At 44.3% G+C, this 27,872-nt stretch overlaps 2 pseudogenes across 2 annotated transcripts in view; both read right to left on the bottom strand.

Annotated features, from left to right (window-relative positions):
• Positions 1–5,858, bottom strand: part of LOC308430443 (large ribosomal subunit protein uL1-like) — a 112,556-nt pseudogene extending 106,698 nt beyond the window's left edge. The window contains exon 1 of the transcript in view: positions 5,784–5,858. The product of the transcript in view is annotated as a large ribosomal subunit protein uL1-like (transcript). The remainder of the gene's footprint in view (positions 1–5,783) is intronic.
• A 21,344-nt stretch (positions 5,859–27,202) lies between these two features.
• LOC308430442 (histone H3.3A-like) lies at positions 27,203–27,615 on the bottom strand (annotated as a pseudogene). The gene has a single exon. The product of its transcript is annotated as a histone H3.3A-like (transcript).
• Positions 27,616–27,872: the final 257 nt, after the last annotated feature.

Here is a 27,872-nt window from a genome sequence, read left to right as displayed (position 1 = left end):
TTCCCTAGTTACAGCCAACACCAGTGAAGCAGATCCACTTTCCTTCCTGCAGGATGAAGTTAGTGTGCCAACCCCAGTCTTCTTTCCCCACACAATCATTAGTGAGACTCACTGAGGACCTCAGAAGAGAGTCTGTGGCAGTGTTTATCAAAAACCGGATGACTGTACTGATGGCCCTGAAATCATGTTAGTGTGGTGTGCTATTCTCTCTCAAAGTCAAAAAAGAGGAAACATAGCAAGGTAGATCCCCATAGTAATTAGAATGATGTTTTTCAGAAAATATGATTGGTTATACATCAGCAGAATGAGGTAAAATGTGTGCTACACTATGATTATGAAAAAAAAGGACAGCGTATACAGTATCTAGAGCTACCTTTGCCAACTAGGCCCATGGAAATTCATATAATATTTGGTTAAGTTCTCCTCTGGCGCCAAGATCAACCCTAAGGTGATTCAAATTACCGTATACTTATGGATTCAAAACTGCATGTGTTTGCAAAATGTCTACATTTCTAGTATCTTATTCCTACTATAGTCCCCTCCAGCAAACTGGCCAAATCTGTTTTCTTCCAAGGGCAAAGGGAATTCCTGGAAGAGTAAAACAGACTTTCACAGGTTGCTTGAGACCCTCAGCCTAGTGACAGGCCCTTTCATACTTCACACTGGTAGCTCTCAAATACTGGTCACCTAAAGAGTTGTCTCAGAGGTTTGTTAAAAATCCAGAGAGCTGACCTAGTTTAAGGCATGACCCAAGAAGTGAAACATCCAATATTTCCCAAGAAGCTCATACTAGCTCTGTTTTGTACATGCGGTGGTTGCTGGCAAACTATCTTAGATACTCATATGAGGCCTGAGAAACAGTACCCAGAGAAGCGGAGAGTTAAGAGGAAAAAGAAAAGAAAAGCAAGGGCTTAGATGAGACTCACTTGATAGTGTGCTGGTCAACACTGCATAGGCCTTGGCTTCTGTCCCCAGCGAGTAAGCCAAGCATGATGGAACACACCCAGTAATCAGTATATGGGATGTAGAGGCAGGAAGATCACAAGTCCAAGGGTATCCTCCAACATCAGCTAGTTTGAGCCTAACCCAGGCTCCATGAAACCTTGACTTACAGAGGAAAGAAAAGAAAAACACTAATTTCTTGTTTGAAAGTTTCTTAAAGTCAGAAGACATGCTGATTTTAAATTGCCTTTAATAGGTGATGCCAAAATACAGAAACAGACGAGGTTAGTGGATGAGCTGCGAGGCATTCACGGCTGTAGAGTTTCAGGTCTACCCTAAGCCTGCTCCTTGAAACAGTGGAGAGAGATGGCTGGTGACATGGAGTTTAATTTTAGCACCCTCTAGAAACACATTCTCCTTGGAGAGGCTACCTGTCAGTCAAGCACGTATCCTCTGAGCTCTAATGTTCACTGTGAGGGTCTGTGAGCTTTTCTAACTGGGTTAGGCAGCTGATGCTGTCTCAAGCTCAGATTTCCTGTTTTCAGAGCTGGGAGTTAGCCTCTAACTCTCCATACCATGGCATTCTGTAATTTTAGAAACCGGGGCTACAGAAAAGACTTCTTCCGGAATTAGGCTTTTTAGTAGAGAACTTCCTTTTGGTTACACAGTGGAATAGCTTTCACAGATGCTCGAATCCTAATTCCCACAATTCTGGCGCCTTCTGAAACCATGTGGTTAATTGAGCTGTGTTTTTCTCCATTAATGAAGATATTTCATGGTTCTAAGAAAAAAAAAAACCACATCTCAAATCGCCCCCTCCTTTTCTTCCTCTTCCCTTTCTTCCTTTCCCTTCACCTTCTTCTTCTCTTCTTCCTCCCTCCTCTTTCTCCTCTTCCCTTTCTCATATTCTTCCTTTTCCTTCTGCCTCCTTCTCTCATCTTCCTCCTTCATTTTTTCCTCCTCCCTCTTTCCTCCTCCCCATCCCTCCTCCTCTAACCAGCATGTAGCTGTCTTTGCTCTCTGTAAGACTATATTCTGTAAAAGCAGTAGGGGGATTCTAAGTCTGCTGCAGTTACTAATTAATTGCATGTTCTTCCCAGACTTTAAAGATAGCATGCTTTTGTTCTGAGATCTAACCAACGAAGTATCTAAATGAAGTGTTGAAAACATGTAATCTTCAGACTCGGAACTCACTGTTGTATTTTGGAAGATTACATGAGCCTCTTCTAAATAGTTGCCTCCCTGTCATGTTGTCTTAAGAAAAGATCACAAACTCTACAACAAGTGATTCAAATTGGCAGTTTGGTGGCAGGAAGAACAGCTGGTTGTGTCGCAAGTCAAGTGTAAAAAAAAATCTCAATGATGGGTGCTGGGCACAGGGGTACTTGGTGCAAAGTACCATCTTCTCTCAATGTTTAAAAATGTTTACAATGGTGCTTGAAATTTTCTGCTGCTAGGATATATGTTTTCTATACATACATCAGAGATATTAATAATAAAATCTTCCAAATGCCGCAATGACTTGTATTTGTAATTCTTGAAGATACCCTAAGATGTGTTCTTCCCAATTCACCCAGTGTGGCTTTTATTCCACTGCTTGTGCTTTATACTTTCACATAATCTGGAACATTCCATCATGATTGTGGAGCATGTCAAATTCACAGCAGCTGCAAACAGGTAGCATGTTAGCAGCTCCCAGTGGCACTTAAGAGTGTTCAGAATTGAATGGAAACATAATTTGACTGTAAAATTCGCTCAGTGTCTTGTGATGCTGGAGTCAAGATGGGAAATCTTGCAATAGGACATGGCCCGCTCCATCTTCCCATTAAAAAATGTCAGCAGCCTGAGTAAGTTCCATTAGCCTGAAGGTCTCCTGGGTGTGTGTCTCTGGCATAGGCACAGCTCTTGGGTTAGATGAACTAAATCACAAGTTGTTTGTCAGTGCCAGTATTTTATTGTCTGTGTGAAGCCGACAGGTTGTGGGCTGTGTTGGGTGGACAGCTGCAACCTTACCACATCAAAGATCAGGGGAACAGCCTTGGCCTGCCATCTTGAAAGAGACACCTGTGGTACACTGGAGACAGCAGTTGCTCACAGGAATGGGAGTGGTATCCTCTGAAGAAGCTGAACTGTGGACATGATCATAGGAGGCTCAAGGAACCAGTCTGTCCTGGTGTTCGGTATGTGAAGCAGCCCCACAGCACTGAGAAAACTCAACCGAACAGGCAGTGGTCAGAACAGGGTTTGGGGTAGGGTGGGGTATGGGAGACGATGGAGGGTATCACTGAGAGACTTGTTATACTTTGAGACATACTTGAGATTCCTTCCGGCTTCACAAATAGAATATGGAACACTATGAGGTGAGATTTATGGAGAAATGCTAAGAGACCAAGACTAGGAGCTCAAGAGCATCATATCACCCCACACACACAGGAGTTCAAATTTCTAATATTCATCACGGATTGTAGGGAGCCGTTTGTGCTGCACCCAAATGTGGTGCCGGCTTCCCGCCGAGAGCTCAGCAAACAGAGCTGCTGCCCAGCCAAGAGACTTAATGCGCATGCGCCACATACGTCATCAGCCCGCTCTCGGGGCATACTATTGAGTTACAGGAGGGCACACCAATGAGGTAGCGACACAAGTCTCCTAGGCATATATAGCAGTGCATTTCTTTCCCCACGTGGAGAAGAAGAAGGAGAAGAAGACGGAGAGACCCCACGTGGAGGGATGGCGGAGAGGACCACGTGGAGAGAGACTTGGTAAAATAGATTGCGGGAGGTCCCGCGTGGACAGAGACTGGACAGAAAGATCGTTCGTGGGGGACTGCGCGTGAGAGGCCGTCTAGACAGTAGAATTCGGTAGGGAGTCCCCGGCTGAGAGAGAAGTTTCCTGCTCATGAAGCCCCTGCTCAAAGTGCTGTAGAATAAAGGTTATTCCGCAGAAGAAGCTGTTCGTTTGTTGCACGCCTGTTCCTAGCGGCGGGAAGCGTGGGCGTGGGACAACGAATTGTTATTTTTTTTTTTTTTTTTGGACAGGCAAAGGACTGTTTATTAGATAGCCTTGGCTAAGTCTGAAATCTATTTTTCCCTGTATGGGGATAATTTCCTCTATGGTATTTAGAATAGAATCCAAGGCACGATGCAGGCTGGACAGAGTGAATGCGCCACCAAGCTACATTCTTAGCTCCAGTTTTACCTCTTATTTATTGATGTTTTACTTCTAAAAGTTACGTGTACGGGTATTTTGCCTGCAGGTATGTTTGTACATCAAAAGTGTAGTGCCCATGAATGCTGGAAGAGGGTGTGGGAATCCCTGGGGGCGGGGGAGTCATGAACCGTTGTTCTCAAACATGTAGCTGGGAATTGAACCTGGGTCCTCTTCTCTGAAATAACAGGCCTGCTCCACCAGCTCAGCTTCCTTCTGTCCTTTGTTCAAGTCCACACCTCATCCTAATCCACACAAGACTGCAATATTTGAAATGCAGCTGACATGTGTTGTAGATACTTCAACTAAAACTTCAGTTTATGTGAGCAGACACTACACACACACTTCTCTTGGTCCAATCATTTGCTACTAATCAGATGTGTGCATTTCAAGATAACAGGATGTCAGAAATCCTTGACCATCAAACAACTCTGCTGCCATATCAATGTCTCTTGTTCAGGGAGCAATGGCTGCTAGCTGCCTGTGTATGGCTTCAGTGGGTGTGCTGGCTGAAGTTTTGTCAGCTTGATGCAAGCTAGGATCATCTGGCATGAGAGAACCTCGATTGAGAAAATACCTACATCAGACTGTTTCTGTGGAGGCATTTTCCTGATTAATAATTGATGGGGGAGGGCTTAGCTTGAACTGTGGGCAGTGACACTCCTGGGCAGGTGGTCCTGGGACACGTACACAAACAGTCTGAGTAATACAGTAGGCAGTACCCTTCCATGGTCTCTGCTTTAGTTTTTGCCTCCAGGCTCATGCCTTGACTTCTTGACCTTATTTCCCTTCATGATGGATTATAAGCTGAAAGCTGAAATAAATCCTTTCTCCCCAGGTTGCTTTTGGGCGTGACATTTATGACAGCCATAGAAAGCAAACTGAGACAGGAGGAAAAGCCGAACACTGATTTCCAAAGCGTCTTACATATTGACTTGCTGTCAATCAGAGCTGTGGCTATCATACAGCATGACATCATCTACGTTGTATCCTATGATTCTTATTATTACAAGAATCTTGTGGGACAAGTAGATCATAGTGTGTGTCATTATCACTTACAGTGAAGGATTTAGCCCTGCATCCCAGAGATGCTAGATACATGGTGTATTCTTGAGGCGTATACTTCTAGCCCCTGTACTATTATTCTGATAATATAGTTGGAGATCAGAGAATTTTCTGAAATTTCCAAGGTTATCTCAAATTTGTGATTGATGATATTGAACTGTAAGGGATATGGGTAAGTGATTCTGGTCATCCCTTTTTCTGAGGGGTGGACAGGAAACTCAGTTACCGTCATAGTTTTGGTTCCTGTGGTTTCTGTTGAAGCTCGTGTTGGTGCAGGGGTTGAAATATTTCTTATTTTAACAATTCTCCTAAAAATGGACAGAAGACTTTTCAGTATACTCTTTGGAGTGTCGCCTGTGTGGGGAAAAGGAGGGAATGGGAGTCGATAAAGTTATGCATAATAAGGACTCAGTGTCCAGTAGTAGAGACTCCTTTCCCCTTAGTTTTCCCTCATGTCAGAAAATAGTAAGAACAGTTTTCATAACTGCTCAGATCAGCACTCAGCCCTATGATGTCACACTCCAGAGTGAACCCACCAGAGCCTGACCCGTTTTGCTATCTCCTCTCAGTACCTGGTGCATGCTGATAACTTTTAGACTAGCCACCTCCACAGTATCCTGGCTGCATTGCGGTCCTTCTCCAGTCATCATCAACCGAGGAGCCACATTGTCATGTGAAAACAAGGGTCAGCTCACATTTCTGCTTAAATAAGGTCTTATCATGATTTTCCGAGCCCCACATGTAAGTCAGAGAGTTCTTAGATTGTCCTACTCGTGTGGACCACTGTCCTCTCACCTTCAATCTCCCGCACCCTGTGTCCCAGGCCTGCAGCACTTGACTCTCCCCGTGACACATACAGGGTGTTTAGCAATTATTTCTTGAGGGACTGTATTCACTGAAAAGGGAGTTGATTCATTTTTGATGAATCTTATCTGTATTTGCTGAATCATTAAGGGAAGCCATCTGAGGACACATCCACTGAGCTTTCTGTCATTCCAGTTTCCTTCCTCCATGTCTGTTCCATTACTCATTCATCTCCTCATAGCTGGGTGGTCAGCTTTGCAAACAGTGGTGGATTCCCAGTATTCCAGGGTTGGCCCTGAGCCGGTGCTAAGTTTCACTCCTAAAGATTTGGCCTGTATATTGCAAGCTACTTAGGCGTTTGTTCTGGAAAATGGACATAGAAAACATTTCCTTAAAAGAGATATTGGTCATGTTACCTGAAAGAGCTCATGATTAAGTCAACATTTAAATGTCTTTATTACATGCACAAATCACTCTGTCAAGGTGGCTAACAGGCAGGTTTTGGTTTAGATGATACCCTAACCTAACCATCTTTCAAACAGTGTCTAGAGTTTTGGTTTTCAGACTGTATCCCACATAACAATATTGTATAGTGGAATCTTTCTCAACCATATCTGGAGAAGAATGAGAGCCTGGCCTGGCTATCTGTTAGTTCATGTCATTAACTTACTCATGTCACTGCGCTGGATTAGAACCCACTATGGGCCAACCTCCAAGAAACCAGGGAAATAGACAGAAGAGAGAAATCCACAGTTAAGAGCACTTGCTGCTCTTTCAGAGGACCTGAGTTAAATTCCCAGCACCCACATTTATCTGTAACTCTAGTTCCAGAGAACCTGATACTGACCTCTGTAGTTACTGCACATCTGGAACACAGATAAGAGGCAGGCAAACTATCATACACATACAACAAAATGAATCTGTAAAGAAAAATCACAAGTGGGAGTTAATCACTGGAATCAGGAAATACGCTTTGATTACTGTAATCGCAGTGATCAAAATTAAAGGGAGCAATCAGAAGACAGTCCTACCCATCAGGAAGTAAGAACACGATGGGAAATGGATGACGAAATTCATTTGTGTTTCTGTGGGGTCAAGGAAGTAAGTACAAAAAAAAATGGGGGGTTATTCATGGATTTAATCTAGATGCTAATTGAGGACAATAAACTCACACTGAAAATGTGTTGTGGTTTAGGGAATCTCACAGGGAGCAAATTTGAACAGTTAACTATAATGGTATAGGTGGTACAGTGAAAAAGTCTGTTTCCAGAGTTTGTCTCTGCAGACTAGACGTCTCTAATGATAAAGGGAAAAACTGTAACTAGATAACTTGCATTCCCTATGAAATCACTGGGTATCTACTGTGCTTTGGTTCCTGGGCCAGGCACTGGGATTGACCTAAGCACAGATAGCATTGTGGTGATAAATGGGAAAGCAGGAGTCTGATGAGTTCTCAGGCTCTGGGGAAACAAACAGGAAACTGGGATTATTCAAGTCACTTTTAGAAAGCTTTCAGTCTGGAATCCATTTTTTTTAAAAAAAATAAGCAATCCAAATGAACAGAATAGAAAATTTGAAATATTTAGGTGTTTTTTTTTTTTTTTTTTTTTTTTTCTTTTCACAATGACTCACGGAGGAAGGATTAAAATGCCAAGGCCACCTTTACATAAGCTAGACGTTACACAAAGAGAAGGGTAAGGGAGAGGAAAATGGAGGAGAAAGAAGAGGAGGAGGAAGAGACAGAGGAGGTTGGGGTAATTCAGAGGATGAGCAAGCTCCTCAAGGTTCCTTTTGCATCTTGCTGGGAGCCCTGCGTGTAGGTTCTTAGAAACAGGATGTGCCCTGGCACACAGACTGAGCAGGATGGGGGGTCTGAGAGAGTTCACCAAAGCCCTTGGGAACTGGCAGGAAGCACAGAGGCCAAGGAATTAGAAGCATCTGATAGCTCACAGGAAACCTGGTGAAGAAGGAAGCAGTTTAAAAGACCAGTCACAAAACAGGCTAGAGGCTGCAGGAGCCTGGTGAGAGCATGGGAAAAAGAAAAAAAGCCTGCCAGAAGCCAGTCCAGCTGCCTCTCCTATAGCTCAGGGTTTGACTTTGATGGTGTTGGCATTGGGTTTTCAGGGGTGGAATTAAGATGTGAACCTTGGTTTCTGTATCTAATGATTCTGAGCCTTTGGTATGTTTCACTGTTGTATCCAAATTCAGATATGGAGACACTCCATTGCCAACAAAGAGTGAAGTCTGTTTCTCCTGAACTGGTCCTGAGGAGCCCCTCCCACAGGCTGGGCACATGTCATTTCAAATTCTGTTCCATTTGTAAAAACACAGGGTTCATAAAGCAATTGTTATACCTACTTCACCATGACTGGCACAGGTTTTGTAGGTAAAACATTTTAACTCACTGACGTATAGATTCTTTATTCAAAGTGGAGAGAATGTGCTGTTTTGATGGAATTTTCAGAATGCTGAAAAGAAAGATCCAGCTTGCCATGAAAATTGGCCAGTCATCTGAAGTGCTGAATCTGGATTCTCTGTAGGAAGACACACTCAAGTGCCTGTGTACTTGACGAAAACCATAAATGGTGTATCTGGCCTCTCTTCTGCTTACTTCGATAACCAGGAAGATTGATGCATTAGACAAAGACACAGGACGTGACACAAATACTTTTTGTTTTTTAAAAAAAAATCATGATTATGGCAAATGTTATTTTAATCAAACAAATTTGATTATGTGAAATGGTTCATACTATCAACTTAAAAGGTTCTAGACTCTAGACTCTAGAATCAATTCTGAGCATGCTGTGAGGAATCATAGAGATTAGGTTCATTCATGTGGGAAGATCCATCTTAATTATAGGTAGCACAATCCCATGGGCTGGAGTCCCAGACCAAGAAAGGCTGAGCACCAGCTTTTGTCTTCTTCCCCCGATGGTCGTGCACCCAGTGTGAGCAAGTGCCTCAAGATCCTACCGCCAGGCCTTTCCTCAGCTGTGGGCTATAGTCAGCCCTCCGTCCCCTTAAGATTCTTCAGTAAGGCTTTTTGCTGCAGCAACAGAACAAGAAAACAATGCAGTACTTGATCAGCAGAATGGGTGCTTTGGATTGCAACCTATAAAATGTGATGGCTAGTGTAGTATAAACAGTAGGGCATTTGCATTGTAGGATGATAGGTTAGCAGCAGAGCCCTGACTCTGTGATGTCATCAACATGTCTTCCTCAGTTCTTGTCCTCTGGGACGCAATGGTCTTTGAGGAGCTCCTGTTTCATCAGTGGACGCTGATTCATAACTGAATGGCCTGTTGGCAGAGAGACTGGAGGTGGCTAGGAGGTAGGTCACTGGGATTGCTCCTTGAATGCTCTTTCTTGCTCCAGTGCCTTCTTTCCTGTCTTTCTCTCTGCTTCCTGGCAACCACAAAGTGGGCAAAATTCCTCCACTGATGTCTGGAGCACATACAACCAAATAAGTGATCATAGGCCCAAACGAAGCCTCTATACCATGAGCCAAAATTAATCTTTGCTCCTTTGACTGCCTCAGGCATCTGTCACAGTGATGGAAAGGTGGCTGGTGCTCAGAGCGATGGAAAGGTGGCTGGTGCAATCTGCATTACGTTGATGCACCCGGGACTCTTCATGAGGCACAGGCAGGAACAGCATGGCTTCCTTGGGTTTCTGTTTCTGCTAGTGAGAAAAGCTCCTCTTCAACTCAGAGCCACGCTGGTCAGGACTGGTTCTATGTCTTGTCATTCTCTCATTAGCTAGCTGCAAGCTTCCACAGTGGGGTGTACAGGTTCTTCAAAGCAAGAGTCCGTGGCTGAAGCAAGTAAGCAGCAAAGCTGTCACAATTAGATTTATGCAGAGTGTATTCCGGGTTCTCTAGAGTCACACAACTTATAGATAGTCTCTCTGTATTAAGGGAGCTTCTTGCAACCCGCTTCGGAGCCTCTCACTGGCTCGGGTTAAGCCCAGCTCAGCTCCTTGTGGCTGCAGCGGAAACGGAGACAGGCCAGACCCAGCAGCAGAAGCAGCAGAAGTGGTTCCCTGTTCCCTGTCCAGGGCTTCCCCTCTCTGCCTGAACCCACGCACCCAGCCGGACCCAGCAGCAAAGGTGGCCGAAGCCACTTTGTCTCTGACCAGAGATCTCTGTGGGGCTCCCAGCACTGAACCAGACCCGAAGTCCCACAGCCACTACACAGAGGAAAATTGTTGATTCCCTTGTTAAATCTTGCCGTGATGGGCCTCATTCTCGCTTCTCATCCCTTGGTGTATCCCTAACCTTACTGCCTGTCTCCATCTTCACCAGCCATGTTCATAATTTTGGCCGCCTTCAAGCAGCCTTGGAGACCACAAATTTTACTCCCAAATCTGTACATTTTAAGATATTGTCATGTCTATGGGTGCCTCTTTCCAAACTGTGATAAATGCTTTACACTGTAGGTTTTCATGTCCCACTGAAGGTTGGGAAATGGGCTGTAGGCTGAGCAGTGCACAGTAAACACACACACACACACACACACACACACACACACACACACACACCAGCATGACATGTTCAAGAACAAGGTTACAGGAACCATGTTACATGCCTAATTCTGAGCTGTTTCCTGGAAGTGGTTAGAGGAGGAAAGAGTTCTTTCTGGACTTTATCGATCAACAAGTTGAGGAGTAACAGGCTATCTCAGGCTCCTGGTTGGGTGTTCAGCTGGGGTCTCTCGAGACCCACAAGAGCTAATGGTTTCTGGGTGGTGCCCCTACACCACCCCTGTGGGGAGCTGTGCTACTTTACTCTCTACCAACACTGCAGCCGTAATCTGTTTTGGGGAGCACACATTGTCATATATCCCCATCAAATGTTGCTTCTGGGGAATACAACTGTCTCACCTTCCTGTTTTGTTTTGTTTACAATTTGACACAAACTAGAGTTACCTGAGAGGAGAGACCCACACTTGAGAACAAGCATAGCCATTTGTTATGGGGCATTTTCTTCATTAGTGATTGATGTGAGAGGGCCTGGCTCGCTGTGGTTGGTACCACCCCTGGGCAGGTGGTTCTGGGCTGTATAAGAAAACAGGATGAGAAAGCCATAAGGAGCAAGTCAGGCAGCAGCATCCCTTCGTGGCTTTGCAGCAGTTGCTGCTTTGACATCCCTTGGTGATGAACTGTGATGTGGAACTGTAGGTTGGAATAAGCCCTTTCATCCCCATGTTGCTTTTGATCATGGTACTTCATCACAAGAGAAATCCTGACGATGACAGCGTTTGTCAGTTCTTCTAAAACTAAGGACATGGGGTGTCACCTGCCAAATGTGTAATTGACTCTTTCAAGTAAGAGAGAAGGGTTTTCACTGTCTTCACACTTACCATCCATGAACCTTACCATGTAGCATGATACTATTTTTTGGATAGGTATAGGCTATAGAAAAGCTATAACACACTGTCATGCTCCATCTGTGGGCTTCAGTCGGGAGAGCTGTGTGGGTCTGAATGGAGGGGTGATGGGTGTTTTTATTAGGACAGCTTGAAAACAACTTTCTATCAGCTCAGCACCCTTTCAAGACTGTATGTCTCAAGTCAATCAGCATCACCTTTTTAATCTGAAGTTTATCCTTGTTTACCTAGCAAGAAGTTAAGAGATGTCATTTAAAGATTTTAAACAGACAAAGCAGACGAAATCAGTGTTTTGAAAATATTTCTGAGCAAAGTGGCAAATGTAGCAAGAAGGGGCACGAGACTGGAAGAGATCTGACAAAAATGCCTGCAGAAGCATGGTGGGAATGGCTTCCTCTGGAAGTAGGAACAGAAGGGTTCAGGCGACCTAGGAGGTGGCACACACGGAGATAGGTTGTTGACATACTGAATGTCAAAAATTGAGTGAGGGCAAGGTGTCTGTTGAGGCAACTTCTTCTCTGTCCTTGGAAGCTGGGTTGTTGATGGCAGCCTCCTAGCACTTCCTTCTTGGGAACTGCCCTCTGCAGAGCATGCTGGGATTGTTAAGATGCCCAGTAAGATCAGCTCTGTCACGGAAGAGGGGGGTTGCTTATTATTGGTTCATTTTCACCTGAGTGGTGGGGAAATAAAAGTCCTGTTGCCGCACAGGTTTGCAGAGAGGGATGAATCATGTTGCTGCCCATGACTGCTAAGAGGAGCTCATTTCCTGATTCGATTGCATCAGGATATCATGGCTGTGTGGGTGGTGTGCGTTCAGCTACAAAGCCTTCTGGGGCCACTGAATTCCGTAGCAAAGCTGATCACTGGCTATCTAGTTTCTCTCTCTCCTTTTGGCAAGTGTTTTAAGCCTGAAACTCCATTTAGATACACACAGTCTTGGCCTTTTCTTACTAGGCTCCCCGTGTGTCTTCATAATATAGATGTTATTCCACGGTTCTCAACATTCTGCTTGTTTCCATCAGTTTTGAACTCCGCACACTCTCTAAATTACTTAACTAATTTCTTCAACCTTTCGATATAGTTTTCTTCCGGTCTTTGATCCTCCTGGTTACCTGCTTCAGCTAATCCGTAGATATTCTAATCTTCCCCTTGCAAGAAGCCTTAAGCTCAGTATCTCTTTCGCTCCCATTCACTCTGTTATCTTTATCTTTCTGTCAGGTGCATCAGCAGCCGCATAGAATTAGTTTCACCTTACATACTTTTAGAGGCAGGTGATACAGTAGCCATTTTCACAGTTAGGGAGACAGCTCTTGGTTAAAAATGGAACACCTCCACTGGAATATTTACAGCCTTTGGGAGAAAGTTAGAATTATTTATTTATAACCATTTTCAGAAGACTTTGCTTAAAAGCTGCTTGCCAGAGATATTTGGGGGCAGGAGCATTGTTTTTTTTTTTTTTTTTTTTTTTTTTTTTTTTTTTTTTTTTTTTTTTTTTTTTTGTGGGCTTTGTGGTTATTGTTTTGCTAGTTTTCCCCAAGGATTTTATTTTTAGGATAAACAACAACTTCTTTTTCTCCTCTTCTTCCTTCTCCTTCTTCCTCTTCCTCCACTTCCCCCTCCCCTCCCTCTCCCCCTCCCCCTCCCCTTCCCCCTCCCTCTCCCTCTCGCCCCTCCTCCTCCTCCTCCTCCTTCTCCTCCTCCTCCTCCTCCTCCTCCTCCTCCTCCTCCTCCTCCTCCTCCTCCTCCTCCGTCTTCTTCTATCTGTGGCCCTTTAAAGTAAATTTTAGTTCAAAATGTCAAAATGTCACCTTTTCTCTCAAGATTCTATCTTGCTATTTGGGCTTACATAAAATCTCAAAGAGAAATGTTTGGCTAAATATTATGCTAATGCGATTGCACTACAATAAAATTCTAGCACACTTTCCAAATAGGGAAGAGGGAGGTAGGGCAGGATTGGTGCCATTATGAAGGCCTGGTCAATGTCTAGCAGTGTGCAGCAGTGTGTCCTCTTTTACAGCACGGCCATGGGGTCTAAGCAATAGAAACATTTTTCATGGAACTCCTCAGAAACATTGCAAGGATGGCTGGCATTCCTGGGGTGGGGGAAGGGGGACCTAGAGGAATTTATGATGGTCGTGGGAACGAGTTAGGACCTTCTAGGGCCAGAATGAAGCCTCCACCGAGTCTTCCTTTGAATGGCTCCCCATTTCCTGTTCTCCTCACAGAAAATCTCTTCTCTCTGTGTCATTTTTCTCTTAGTAAAGAGTCAAAGACTCTGTGGATAGAAATTCAAATGAGCGGAAAGCAATGCTAGAGAGACAGGAAGAGGATACTAAATTTGAGAAGTGCAGCCATGTGTTTGTTTTTCAAGGACCTGGGAAAACATCTCTAAGAGAATAAATCATTTCTAGTGATTTCCATGTCTTTGGTACACAACTGACTTCACCATGGGGGTTACAGATTCTAGGTCGAGTTCAAATGCTTTTGATTTCTTGACTTTGCTTTTTATTTAATTGTCCCTTTGAACAAGAGTATGATGTGTTTGGTTGTGTTACAAAGATGTTTACCCATGTGGTAAATGGAGTTTTGGAAACCTAGCCTCCGTCTATTAAATAAACAAGTTCATACTAAAAGACTCAGGCTTAGAACCTTGTGGAGCGTGGAGCTCAGATGCATAAAAAAAAAAAAAAAAACTGAATTGTGATGCTCTAACATGGGGTTAAAAAGCTTCAATATAGGCAGGAATGGCATTTTTTTAAATGAAGGCAGTTTTCAAAATTCAAGTTGTCTTCAACTTTTTAAATATTCCGCAGAATAGATTCTGTGGAGAAAAGGGGGCATGACTTTGAATATCATGTCCCCAAGCCAAGTTTTACAAAGAACCATCATTAGCATACTGCCCTCTGTGGTACCCAGATTGCCTCTCTAGAGACCTAGTACATTTGGAGAGGCATCAAGCCCTGAGCTTGCTGGTACTCTGAACCTATGGGGATTTGAGTAGGGCAGATCTCTCAGTGTGTGTGAGACACCTACTCAGTCCCACAGAACTGCTCTCCTCCGGACGCTTCGGTTTCCCTCAGTTTATCCAACTGCATCCATTTTCCTTTTAATCCCAGGAGGCAGAAGAAGGTGGGTTTCTGTGAGTTCGAAGTCAGACTGTTACACAGAGAAACCAGTCTTGAAAACTAAACAAAACAAAACAGAGAAAGGAAAAGTCTTGAAATAAAATTACTGGGCCAGTGACTGGCCATTCTATGCAGTGCTGATGTTAAGCTGTCCTTCAGAGAAGTCAGGAAAGGGGTGGAAATTCAAACTCTGCCTACTGGCAGTTCTTGTATGTTGATCACAGTAGAGCAGAACCTGGGAGGCTGATGGGCAGAAGAATCCCAAATTTTAGGTCTGCCTGGGATGCATAGCAAGACACTGTGTCGTGAAAAAAACAGTGTTCTTCTGTCACCCAGAAACCCACTTCTTTACTCACACTGTTTCCTGAAGTTCTTTTTCTCTGTTACTTTTAAGAAATGACTGACATTAAATTACTTAGGACTGTTCGTTCAGGGCAGAGTGTTTAATGCATCTCTGCTTTGTTTGTAATGATTGTCTGTTGTTAATGTGTGTGTTAAACCTGGATAGAAATTCATGCCAGAGCTCACTATTATTCTGTATGGATATTGATGCTAATGTACAACCAAATTTATCATTTCCCTTAATCGGTTTCCTTCCTACTTGACGATCACTTCAGTCTTGTCCTTCTCGAAGACAGCAAGTTAAACCTTCACCCACATGTACTTCTACCTAATTTGCTATTTCTTAAAAATAGATGTTAGCCAAGAATAGTAGTTAACAGAACTGACTCACACAAATGTGGATTTAAAACACCATCATTTAAGGTAGGAGAGTATTACAGGCCTTACATCTGAGATGCTATGTGCAGAATCTTATGGAGGCCTGGCTTATTAAAGAGTGGTATTGTAAGATTATCCATTAAAGTAATTAACTTGTATCATGTTGTATGAATATGTGTGTTGGGGGTGTATGCACACAGTGCAGTGCCCACTGAGGCCAGGGGCCTCAGTTCTGTTGTCAGCTGGAGGTCCAGGGGTTTGTGAGCTGCTCGTTGTTGGTGTTGTGAACTGAACTCAGGTCCTCTGCAATAACAGAATACTTCTTTTACCCCTGAGCCATTTCTTCAGACTCCAACTCATCACTTTAATCCTTTATACTTAGATTTTTTTATTCATCTAGAAGAGATTAATAATTTAAATGATAGACCAGAAACGCTTTTCTTTAAATTCTTTTTAATTGTGTTTTGCAAGTTTATGTGATGAATTTTAGTCATCCTTGTTCAGACATCATCTTCCGATAGTAAAGTTCTTTCACAGTGCCTCCCAGTCTCCAAAGCAGAGTCATTCTAGAGCCATCACCAGTGGGCTTTTCTGGCTTCTTTGTGTGTCAGTGAGCAACCTTATTTACAGTCTTAATTTACCTAGTTACATACAATTCTTTCCTTAGTGGGATTTGCTCTGTGTCACTCTTGTGTGTAAGTGGGTGTCATTTTGTTGTATTTATTTTCTCCCTGGAGTCTTTTCATTTCCCTCTGAACATGTTAAACTCACCCTAAACGGCCCACATCAAGGATAACTTACCCACTGCTCCCTCCTTCGTCTCAGGGGTGTTCACGCTGTTCTACTACTCAAAAGTACAAACTAAATCTCTGCCTTCCACTAAGAGCTTGTTGGAGATATTCTATTATGTTTGTTAATCTTGACTCCTTAGTTTCAGACAAAGTAGAATAGAACATACTTAATGGACAGTACACCAAACACACATTTAATTGAGTGTGGTTCTCTTTGTGAAATATATGTATGTGTATGATGTTGTGTGGTCACTTCTTCCAAACTGAAAAGTCCACTCCAGGACAGAAATGGGGTTTTATGAGACCTAGGAAGGAAACAACTCCCAAGTCACAGAAAGTTCCCAAAACCAACAGATTCACAAGGTTCCTGCTCAACTATTGGAGAAGAGACCAACCATCAAGGTAACTAAAGGAGACTCTGTTACATGTTGAGCTGCTTGCATGTCATCCAAGGAGCTCCATACTGGGTAGCTTTCCAGAAATGCAACTGTCTTAGAGTCACCTGTGCTCCTACAAGTGACCCCAGTAAACTCAGAAGTCCACTATGTTGGACTTAGTGAAGTCCTTGTTATTCTGTTGTTAGCTCTCTATCTAAGGTAAGCAGATATTCATTCATTGATATCCTCTCAGGAAAATGCGCACAACTAGTTCTCTTTTCCTATTCCCCTGTTTCATTTCTTGCACATAAATATATATGATTTCCTCTATATAGCTTGGCTCATGGAATTTTGGAAGGTTATGCTCGATTTCACCAGAAAAGCTGTAGAAAGTCAAGGAATTAACACTTTTGTTAAACCTTGTGTTAGATAAAACCTTGAGTCACGGGAGCTTTTATATGTAGAAGAACAAATAGCAGGTTGTGGTGGGGCTGTGGGCCAGCTGCCCCTATGGCTGTGTCTTTTCATTAATGTACATTGAGCTCTTTTGGGAACTCTACACTCTAGAAAATCTAGTTGCATTAACACTCCACACAAGAATTATGAAACTGTGGAGAGTTGCGCTAAAACTTCCGAAAACCGGAGACAAGAGAACATGTAAGGACTCCTGTGCATGAGGCTGTGAAACTGAAGCTCAAGTTGAGTTGGAGATGTTAAAGCATCCAAAGGATCATGGGATGTCTACTGAAGAAAGCTGCAGCCATCAAGAGGAGCTAGCCCAAGAGAAAGGCCACACAAAGGTGAAAGGGCAGGGCTGCTCAAGTTCCTCGGGTCCCAGATGATACATCCAAAAGCCTCAAATGCCAGATGTGGAGTTTAGTGTCTGGCCCACTGGGCTTTGTTTAGTCTCAACTTTCCTTTCCACTGGGATTCTGCTCTGAGTCTCAGAAGAGGCTTTGGACTTTAAGCAGTAGGAATGTAGGTATACCAGAGTGTTTGATGTTGGATTGGCTGTGTTTTGTAACAGGAGATGTAATACGAGTTCTCCTGTATTTTCATTCCTAAAAAGTTTGCAGGCACTTCCAATGTCACAGACTCAGTGTTCCTGCTCTGAGACTCACTAAGAAGGGCTGAACTTGAAAGGTTTCGTTCTGTGGTTTGCTTCTGTGTCTCTAAGCAAGGCTCTTAAGCCCCAAGCCTTGGTCTTATCATTTTTAAAATGGGCTTCACAATTAAGTTGCAGAGTTCAGAATGCAATAACACTTACAAGAGTCACTCCTACACTTGAGGTCACATCTTCTCCCTCTTCTCATTCCCTCTGAGGAAGTGACACATGGTTACACAGATCTCCTTTCCCATCAGTTCTAAACATTTCTACTATCCTATTCATGTGTGAATGTAGCAAAGGTTGGGAGTGCATGCCTCAGCACCAAGAGCCAACAAAAGAAGGAATTACAGACCTCAGATACTGAGCCCATTAGTCAGTGCCAGTAGCTATTCTAAGTTCAGGCTGCGGCTGGTTCCAGTTTCAGACATTCCTTGTTCAACACAGACTTCCACTTCAGAGTAGTGCTAAGGCCCTCGCTCCCATCCGCATTATCTCCCCATGTGGCAGCCATCATGTCTGATGCTATCCTGGCTCCTCCATCAAATGCACAAAGGAGCCCTATCTCCGCCTTATTAAGCATCCTTTCAACAGGCCCCGTGCTTGGGAGAGCGTAGAGTTCGGCTCCGTCGATACCCTCAGCCAGGAACTTGACCATTAGCAAAATTAATTGCACAAAGAGAAGCCACAGGAGCTCGAACAATCTCTGATGAGAGATTCCTCCTAATTTTAAGTGGATTCATTATGTGCCAAAGCCTGATTTGTTCAGTTTCCTTTAAAGTTAAAGGAAAATCCCAGAGTTGCCGAACGACTCCACCACTTAGGTTATTGGATGAGTTCTCTATCTTTGACTCGTTTGCTCTCGACAATGAGGGGCTGTGTTCACCCTGACCTCGCTTAGTTTCCCAAGGGTGAGGCTTAGCCATACAGTGAAAGCAGAACACCCCTCTGTGATGTAAACCCTCTGATGGCTGATAGATCAGTATCACTCACTGACATATTATCTACCAGGATTCCCCCAAAGAGGCAAGGAAAGCAAGAGAGAGCCCTTGCCTCTCCTGACACGGGACCTTGGAAGTTTTTGGAAGCCAGGTGGGCTCTGCCTGCCACCCCTGGAAAGCGATTTCACTCCTTACTTGGAACACTTAATTACTCCCAATTGGTTTAACTCTCTGAGACTTTTTCTCCTCCGGTTTCTGGCAGTCCTATCCCCACTCAGCAGCGGGGCAGGAGGCTGAATAAGTCTGGGATGTTGTCAGTGACAGATGTGGGGCTTCTGTGCCGCCGACTGTACCCGCCTCACTTTGACATGCCGTTTCTTCCCATCAAAGAGAAAAACAAACCATGGAGAACACGAAGAGAAAAACCCTTTGTGGCTCATCTGACACGAGACGGGTCACCCGGGCCCTCGTCAGCAGCATGAGTAGTAGAAAATGAGACCAGGGAATTGGGATCACGTAGGTCTTTGTGTCTACGCTGCACAGCGGCCGAGGTTTCCTAGAGGAATTATGGGATGTGCTGCCTCCAGCTGAAAGTGTTCTGCTTCCTGTGGAAGAATAGCTTCTGCTCCCTTACAGTGAGTACATCAATCTCCATTCATTCTCTCTGCTCAATTAAACAATAATACCCTTCTTGCTGACTGGAACTTGCGTGGCTCGGCCACACCTCTCAAGTTATGTTCCGTTGCCTCTGTGTCAATTAAGAGTTCAATAACTCCTCTCCAACGTTTTCAAAGGGAGTCCTCCCTGCCCTCTCCGAGTCAGTACGCTTACCTACCTGGGCCACTGCACCAATTACAGCCGTCAAGTTCTTTTGGGCATTTTTGCAATAACATCATCATTGTCTCTCCCACCGAAGGCTTTTCTACTCTCCCAGACCCAGCTCCACGGGCACAGCATGTCGGGAGCAAAGGTAAAACGGCGATAATAGGAGAATAAAATGAAAAGATACAAAAGAACTGCGTCCTAAGGGTCCTCTATTTTGGAACTTCTGTGTGAGCCCCATAGCTTACCCCCTCTTTTTCTCTGTGCCACAAATCCAGGACTCCCTCGTATAAGTCTAGTGCTGATAAAGGCTTGAGCGAGCACCAATGCTCCTGGGTTACAATGCCCTGAGTGAGATTCTCAAGGGCACAGCAAAATAAAATGACAACACACAGAAACACCAGAAATAAGACAGGCAAGTAGTCCCCCCCCCCGAATATTTCTTAAGTGATTTCTTTTTCTTTTATTTCCTAAGAAAGGAAAACAATACCTTTCGTCACTGACCATAAGCAACAGCAGCATCTTCTCACTTATTTTTATCAACTTGTACACAGATACGGGCAACACTGTAAAAAAGTGAAAGGGGGGGCAGGGGGACTTGGGCGTTGAGTGAGCATTCTAGTTTACTCTGAGAGAATTCAAGTCTTCAGACCTACCCTGGCATACCCAAGTTCCGTGCCCAGAGCAATATAATAAGGACAGGCACTGCAGTGCATGCTCTGGGGAGGCAGAGATACCCTGGCTGGCCAGCCTACCCTACTCTGGCATGTTCCTGATCAATGAAAGATCCTGTGTCAAAACCCAAGATGTGCAGTGCCTGAAGATAACACAACACACATGGGGGGAGCAGACAGACAGACAGACAGACCCAGGATGTAAAGTCCAGAAAACCTCAGCTTTCATGGCTATCTGGTGACTTCAGACCAATGTGCAAACCTAGGGTCTCCCATTTAAATCCTGCTTGTCTTTTGAAACCCATCCATCTCTTCTCCTGTGATTGACTTTGAGCACAACTGGTTCATTTTCCCTCATTTACAGAACAGGGTCTCAGTGTGAATGCATCTTTAGACACACTTTCCTGTGGTGTCTGGTCTGAGAAACAGCCAGAGGGTTACTGGCTGGGCCGTGTGGAGGCTGGGATACAACCTCCCCCTGACGACACCAGGAAGGCAACAGAAGAGTCGATTTCCAGGATCGTGACTAACAGATTCAGGAAGGACATGTGCATGGTTCTGACTCTGAATCATCTGGGAAGATTAATGACATTTAAATCAATTCTTCTAAGATGTGAGCCAGGCAATCCTGGATGGCGGCTGGGGCTTTTGTGCCCCACAATAATTAGCCTGTAAACTTCTCTGATGAGGCTGCAAATAGCTCGCATGAATACAGTCTCAGTTCAATTTGGAACCAAATTACCACTTGCAGTCTGCTGGCTTCCGCCTGACACTGTCCTGTGGACTGTGTCTTTGTTCACCCATCTAGTGATTTGCTCATTCACTAATTCATTCAATCATTTCTTCACATAACAAGTCCCATACTATAGTCTTGTGCACTGCATAGTGATAAGACCCCACAGGGTAAGTCCATGCTGAGTTCCAGCCACAAGGATGCTGTGGAGATTCCTAGCACTGCCCTTTGGGAGACTGGCTGAGGCAGGGCTGCTGTGTTCCTGTACTTGCGCTCTCTCCTCTTTGAAAACAGAGGAACGGAAACACTGTAGGGAAAATCGATCAGGCTCAGTTTAACCTTTACAAGCAGAATTCCAGAGAACCTCAAGTTCTTTTCCCAGCACTCATTTCTGGTAGCGCAGAATTGCCTGTGACTTTGCTCCTGGGAATCCTATCTTGATGAACTACTTTAAATTAATTCGTGTACATGTAATAACCAATAAATAAAAATGCTGTGTGCCATGTAATATCCTCACAGTCCAAGGCTCAATCTTGGTTTTCAGCATTTTCGTTTTGTTTTGTTTTAGATTGTTTTCTCTATTTACCACATTTATACGTGTGTGCCTATAGGAGTTTATGTGTGTTGTGTGCATGCATTGACAGAGGAGGCCAGATGAGGGCAGCAAATCTCCAGGAAGAAGCTCTCTTCCCTGCCTTTCACATTTTTAATTCTGAATGATTTAGAGCAGGCATTTGGGAGAATTTTTATTCAAAATTTTTAACTTATTTTACCTCCCCTGTCACATTTTCCTTTTCTTCCTCTGCTCCCCGTCCCTTACTGTCCTCTCTCTGCCCCTTCAATCCTTCCCCTCTCTCTCTTCAGAAAAGGGGAGGTCTTCTATAAATATCAGCCTTCTTTGGCATATTGAGTTACAGTAGAACTAGGCTCACCTCTTTCTGAGGCTAAGCAGGGCAGCCCAGTTAAGGGAAAGGAATCCAAAGGCAGGCAACAGAGTCAGAGGCAGCCTCCGCTCCCGTTGTTAGGGCCTCACCATGAAGATCCAGTTGCACAACTGTTACAAACGTGCAGAGGACCTAGGTCAGTCCTGTGCATACTCTTGGGTTTAGTTTAGTCTCTGTGAGCACCTATGGGCCCATGTTTAGTTTAGTTGCTCCTATAGGTTTTCTTGTGATATCCTTGACCTCTCTGGCTACTTCAGTTCTCCTTCCCACCTTTCAGTGGGATTTAAGGTAGGGGGATGCTAGTTTTTAGAAACACATTAATGAACAAAGTGAGATTGCATCTAACTTAATTGTCCTACAGTGTACTCGGCAACAGCTTTGATCTTTTTACGGCACTGTGGGGTCTAAGAGTGTCAGTTCAGCTTTCTACCCTGCTGTGCACATTCCTAGAAGTTTTGTGTAAAACAATGTGGGTGGGGGTGGGGAGGTGGCTCAGTGGTTCAAAACACTTGCAGTTTTTCCAGTGGGCATCAAGTTCTGTTCCGAGAACTCATGCCTGGTAGCCCGGAACTGCCAGCAACTCTAGTTCTGGGGATCCAATGCCCTCTTTTGGCCTCTGCAGACACCGTACCACACTCAGATGTCACACACTCACATAGATAGTTGTACATACACATAAGTAATAAATCAATGAAGGGAGTGAACAAAAGAGTAAGTCTTGAGTAGACTGCTAGCCTAGCATGCATGCCTCATGTCCTGGGCTTGATACTCAGCACTGCTAAACTAGACTTGGTGATGGATACCTTCTTTGGCATAGCAACTTACAGTAGGGCCTGTGATCCACTAGAAGTGGAGGCAGGAGGATCAGGAGTTCAAGGTCATTCTTGGTTACACAGTGAATTGAAGCCCAGCCTGGGTTCCGTGGGAGGGATCTTGTGTTTTGTCTGTTGTTTGTTTTTTAATGGGGAAAGAGCATCCTCTCCCTAGAAAGCCTCTGCTGCAGCCTTTACTGTGTGTGGTCGTGGTGAAGCTCTGAGGCAGATCAGAGGCCTCTGGAGAACAGCACACTCTTCAGGGACTGTCTGACTTTGCCCAGCAATGCCTCAACACATCAGTACATCCGCACCTTCTCTCTGCGGCAGTTGAGCAGCTGGCTGTATCGAGAAATGGAAGCATGGCTTCTGAACCCACCCCTCCAACCCACAGGATGCTGAGAGCAGGAAGGCAGAGACTTCATTTTCACTCATGTGTAAACCTCAATCGATGCTCACAGGGCCACTCCAAATGACCTTCATTATCTCTTCTGAACTACTATACTCCTGATTTGATACGTCAGCAATTTATCCGACACTTGGTTTCGTGAACTGATTTCAGGAACACTTTCATAAATAATAAATAATACGCACTAAAGAGCATGGCTTAATTTCTGGCTCAGTAATCAAGTCCACAGAACACAAGGTATGAAGTAAGTCACTCACAGAGCAACAGCGACAACATACTCACACACACACTCACACACACACACCACCACCACCACCACCAACAACAACAACAACAACAAACTAAGATCAATTGTTTCTTTTTTTTTTTTTTTTTGGAGAACTGTGTACTCTTTTCAAACAATAGCCCTTCAAAACTTACATTTCTTGTTCACTTTCTCACTGCTGCTACAGCTTGCATGGGTCGATTAGAGAACAGCACAACAGAGTCTGTTCTCTTCTTCCACCATGTGGGTCCAAGCGATTGAATTCAGATTGTTAAGTTTGTTGGCAACTGTCTTTACAAGCAGACCCACTTCATTAGCACCCGAAATAGTGTGTAGCACTAAATTCTAGATAAATCAAAAAGAAAAAAGAAAAGAAAAGAAATGTGTAAGAAAGAAAACATACCCACGATGCATTGCAAAAAAACATGGTGCCATGGTCAGTGTGGTTTTGAGTAGATGGTATTTCATGTCTGTGCACAGATTTTTGCTTACCATCCGGAGTATAGGCTCTGAGACAGATGTCACCAGCTAGTGTCATGGCTAGGCTTCATGCCTTCTGGGGGAACATTCAACCCAATCAATTTCCATGGCCTTTCTGACTTGGTCTAGAGGACACCTGTATTCTTAGGCTTCTGACGCCTTCCATTTTTCAGTCCTACCAGGGTTCAGCTCAGTCCTTCCCACGGTAGTTCTCCGACCCTGTCCTTACCATAGACTCCTCAGACTCCTCCTCTTCCCAGTTTAAGAACTGTTCATGTGCACTGGTCTATTCAGGATAATCCTGCTGTCTGGAAGAGCACAAGCTCCGTATTATCCTCAGCTTCTCTATAGTCTTAACTTCCACCATATGTCAGCCTCTGACTGTAAAATGGTCCTACTTGGTCCTGATGTTGTAGAAGGTTTCAAAATCTTTAGGAGATGAAGGAAGCAGGCCCCTGGGGGCCACCCTACTTCTACCCACCCTTCACCTCCTGACTGTTGATGCAATGTGACCACTCACTGCAAACTCCTCCCTCTTTAACTTCCAACCATGGCAGAGCGCAATCCCCTGAACTAGAAGCCAAGAGAAACCTTTCTTGGCTTAAATTACTTCTCAGGCATAGCAACAAGAAAAACAGGGCTGCATGATGGAGGATTCAGATTTTCTGTCTGCTACATATAGAGAATGAAAAAATGTGGGCGTAGCGAGCCATCTTGACAGCTGGCTATTCAGAGCTTGCGGTCTTTGATTTATTGTTCTCAGGATGGAAAACACAGCACAGCTCTGGGAGTCCCTGTCAGCCTTGGGAACCAAGGAGAGTGGCAGCTGCTTCTGAGACATCTCTTGGCTTTGTTTTGGTCTTGTGGACTCTGTGACTATGTTCCCCATTTCTCCATGGCTCTCACAGAGCTAAGCTGTTTTCCACTACTCCTGCTCCTTTTCCTACCCCATGTCTGTTTCTGTTCAAAGATAACTGTTTCCTCCTTCCAGAGTTTCCTTCCTCTACACATTTAAAAACAAGGGCAGTGGGTGACGCTTGGCCTGAGATTTAGCACAGCTGACCAGCTCCATGGGAAGCAGAGTAGCAGCACAAACAGTACAAGCACACACAGTACAAGCACACACAGTGCAAGCACACACAGTACAGGCACACACAGTACAAGCACACACAGTACAAGCACACACAGTGCAGGCACACATATTACAAGCACACAGTACAAGCACACACAGTACAGGCACACACAATACAAGCACACACATTACAAGCACACAGTACAAGCACACAGAGTACAGGCACACACAGTACAAGCATACACAGTCCAGGCACACACAATTCAGGCACACACAGTGTGCACCCAGCCAGTGAAGCAGTGGCTGTACCAGCATGGGCGGGACCCACTTTACCAGCCTTCGGGGACCTGGGGGGAGGCAGATAATGAAGCATTGCATGGGACATAAGATCATGAGAGTGTTAAAAGAACTCTAATTTCTTTCACGCCCTTGGAGATTCATTAGAAATGCGATTTTTAAAAAATCCCTGCATACAGCTCCATTGGAAGACATGTACGCAGGGAACTCCGTGGATTTCTGGGTAACACTTCAGGTCAGGCAGGACTCAGGTCTAATGTTAGAAACATTTGAAAAATCCTCTGTTGGTTTCATTGGCATTATTTTCGAATAGGAGCAAGGTTTTTGTTTGACAAAATTACTTCTTAAAATATTCCCCTGTCTGTCCATTCTCAGTACTGACATGAAAAGTGCCCTGTACATTACCATAGATTTTCTATACAGAAATCATTGGCATTTTTGTGGTTCTGGAGAGTCTACATTTTTATATTTTCTGTGAATTTCCCAAGTACTTTGTAGCTAAGGAGTGTTACATTGTTGCACATCCTGGGACATCAGTTATGTCTGTGACAGAATTGTTTATCTTGGCTTCTCTACTCAGAACCTCTTTCTGTCCCTTCGTGGGCCTTTTCTGCTTGAGGCTGTACTCCCGATTCCTCTTGTGAGATGACATTCTGTGACTTATAAAAACATAAAGAAATATAGAAAAGAAACAAGAGGGGGGAGTGACCCCCATAGGTCCTGACAGTAGAAATTCTTTTAGTTGAACCCTGAAACTAATTCCCAAGGAAGTCGGTCACTCTCTGGGATGTAGGGATGGCTTAGGTACAGGCTGGTTCAATCCTCAGCCTTCTCCTGACCCCTAGTGGCCACAGCTTCCCAACTTCCTGTACCATAGATCCTGCTGTGACCTAAAGCCAGGGGCTAAGACACCCATTCTCACCTCCCCTATTCTTTGAACGGTGTTATGTTCACCAAACTCTGTGTAGTAATGCTATTTCAGTTTGAATAACCCGAAGATCCCTGTGTTTTTACATGAACCAATTTCTCCTCCGTCCCTCTAGTGGAAAGCAAAGCCTTTTCTCTAAAGAGGGGGCCCGCAGAGACTTGTGTCTCCCGATTGTTTCCTGAACCTAGAACCCAGGGCGCCACAGGAGCTAGAAAAGCATTCTGCCACCGAGTTGCTCCCAACCAGGTTGTATTCTGCTGTACAGAGTATAGTTAATGTGTAATTTACATTTAAAGCCCACTAATTGGAAACGGAGGATTCAAAGAGCACCACCAACTTAGAACCGGACTGCTGCCCGCAAACAAGTGCTGGGCTTCTAAGCCATTGCGCTGTTTCTTCCAGAATGCAACTGGCCACTCCACTTCGGATTAACTTTGCACACCTCACGCACTATACAGTCTGTAGTACATGGTCTGCTGTGACGGCTTACGTCCCTTTTCACGATCTTATTTGTTTGTTTCTCAATAGTACGGCAAGTGTCGTTCCGTTCGGAGCTGAGTAATACCCCACGGTGTGGACATACCACATCTTGCCGCCGACTCCTTAGCTGTCTGGTGAATATTTAGCTGAACATATGTTTGCAGATTTTTCTGGGCACACACCCAGGGGTTGGATCATGTGATAAGCCCACATTTAATCATTGGAAGAGCTGCCAGACGGACTGCCTGGGCAGCTGGCCCGCTTAACATCCTCCCCATCAGCTTAATATTCCCAAAGGAGTGCTGTGCACTGTAACCACAGCTATCCCTATTTCTAACAATGAATCTGCTCTGGAGAATCCGTGTCTTAATGGTCCTTGATACCGACCTCCATTCCTTCTCCTCTTTCCTCCCTCCCTCTCTTCTTTCCTTACTTCCTTTATTATTTTTCAAGCTCCATATTTTTTTGCCGTCAATAAGAAATTTACTTATTTTTAAAAAATCCAAATGCTGGCGTTGTCCAGAAAATTTAACAGGTTTATTTGTAATTGTTATAAAGTTGAACTGTTGAAATGTGTTCACTGAAACATTTTGCTTGCATTAATGCTTTACATCTTGCATTTATATTAAAAATTCACATACAAATGAACGTGGAGAAACTGCCAATACCTGATTCTGTCCCCTGTGTTTCCACTTGCAATCATATACTTAGGTACCTTTGACCCCATGGAAAAAATATCTAACATTCAGAACTACTGATAACAGGAAGAGGAAAAAAAATTTTTGAGAATGAAATGTTTCCCCTCATAGTGGACTCATAGTGGACTCATAGTGCACGTTCCCCGCGTATGCGGCGTGCTAGCTGGATATCTTTTGGCATAATTGTTACACGTTTGGCATGGATAGCACACAGGTTGGTATCTTCAAAAAGGCCAACCAGACAGGCCTCGCTTGCCTCCTGCAAAGCACCAATGCTGGGCTCTGGAAGCGCAGGTCTGTTTTGAAGTCCTGAGCAATTTCTCGCACCAGACGCTGAAAGGGGAGCTTTCAAATCAGAAGTTCAGTGGATTTCTGATAGCGTCTGATTTCACGGAGTGCCACAGTGCCAGGCCTGTAACGATGAAGTTTCTTCACTCCTCCAGTAGAGGGCGCACTCTTGCGAGAGGCTTTTGTAGCCAGTTGTTTCCTGGGTGCTTTACCACCGGTGGATTTGCGAGCAGTCTACTTTGTAGGAGCCATGGTGTGGGCACCTCCTTACTTTTCCCCTTCTCCTTCGACTGGAGCTCAGCAAGGGAGAGGCGGCGCTGGCGTTAGAGAGCTCCGAACACAATTGAAAAATCTCAAGCTCCAATTACTAATTTGTTACTCTTTAAGACCTGAATTCAGACTTAGAAGCAGACCGTCTCTGAGGACAGCCTACATCTCTGGGTGATCTGTTCCTGGTGGCTTTCTTTGGCTTCCCTCAGTCTAAGCATATTCTCTGTATGTTTCTTGCT

This window comes from Micromys minutus (assembly GCF_963924665.1).
Source record: "Micromys minutus genome assembly, chromosome: 15".
Lineage (NCBI taxonomy): Eukaryota > Metazoa > Chordata > Mammalia > Rodentia > Muridae > Micromys > Micromys minutus.
This window is presented reverse-complemented; position numbering and strand designations above follow the sequence as displayed.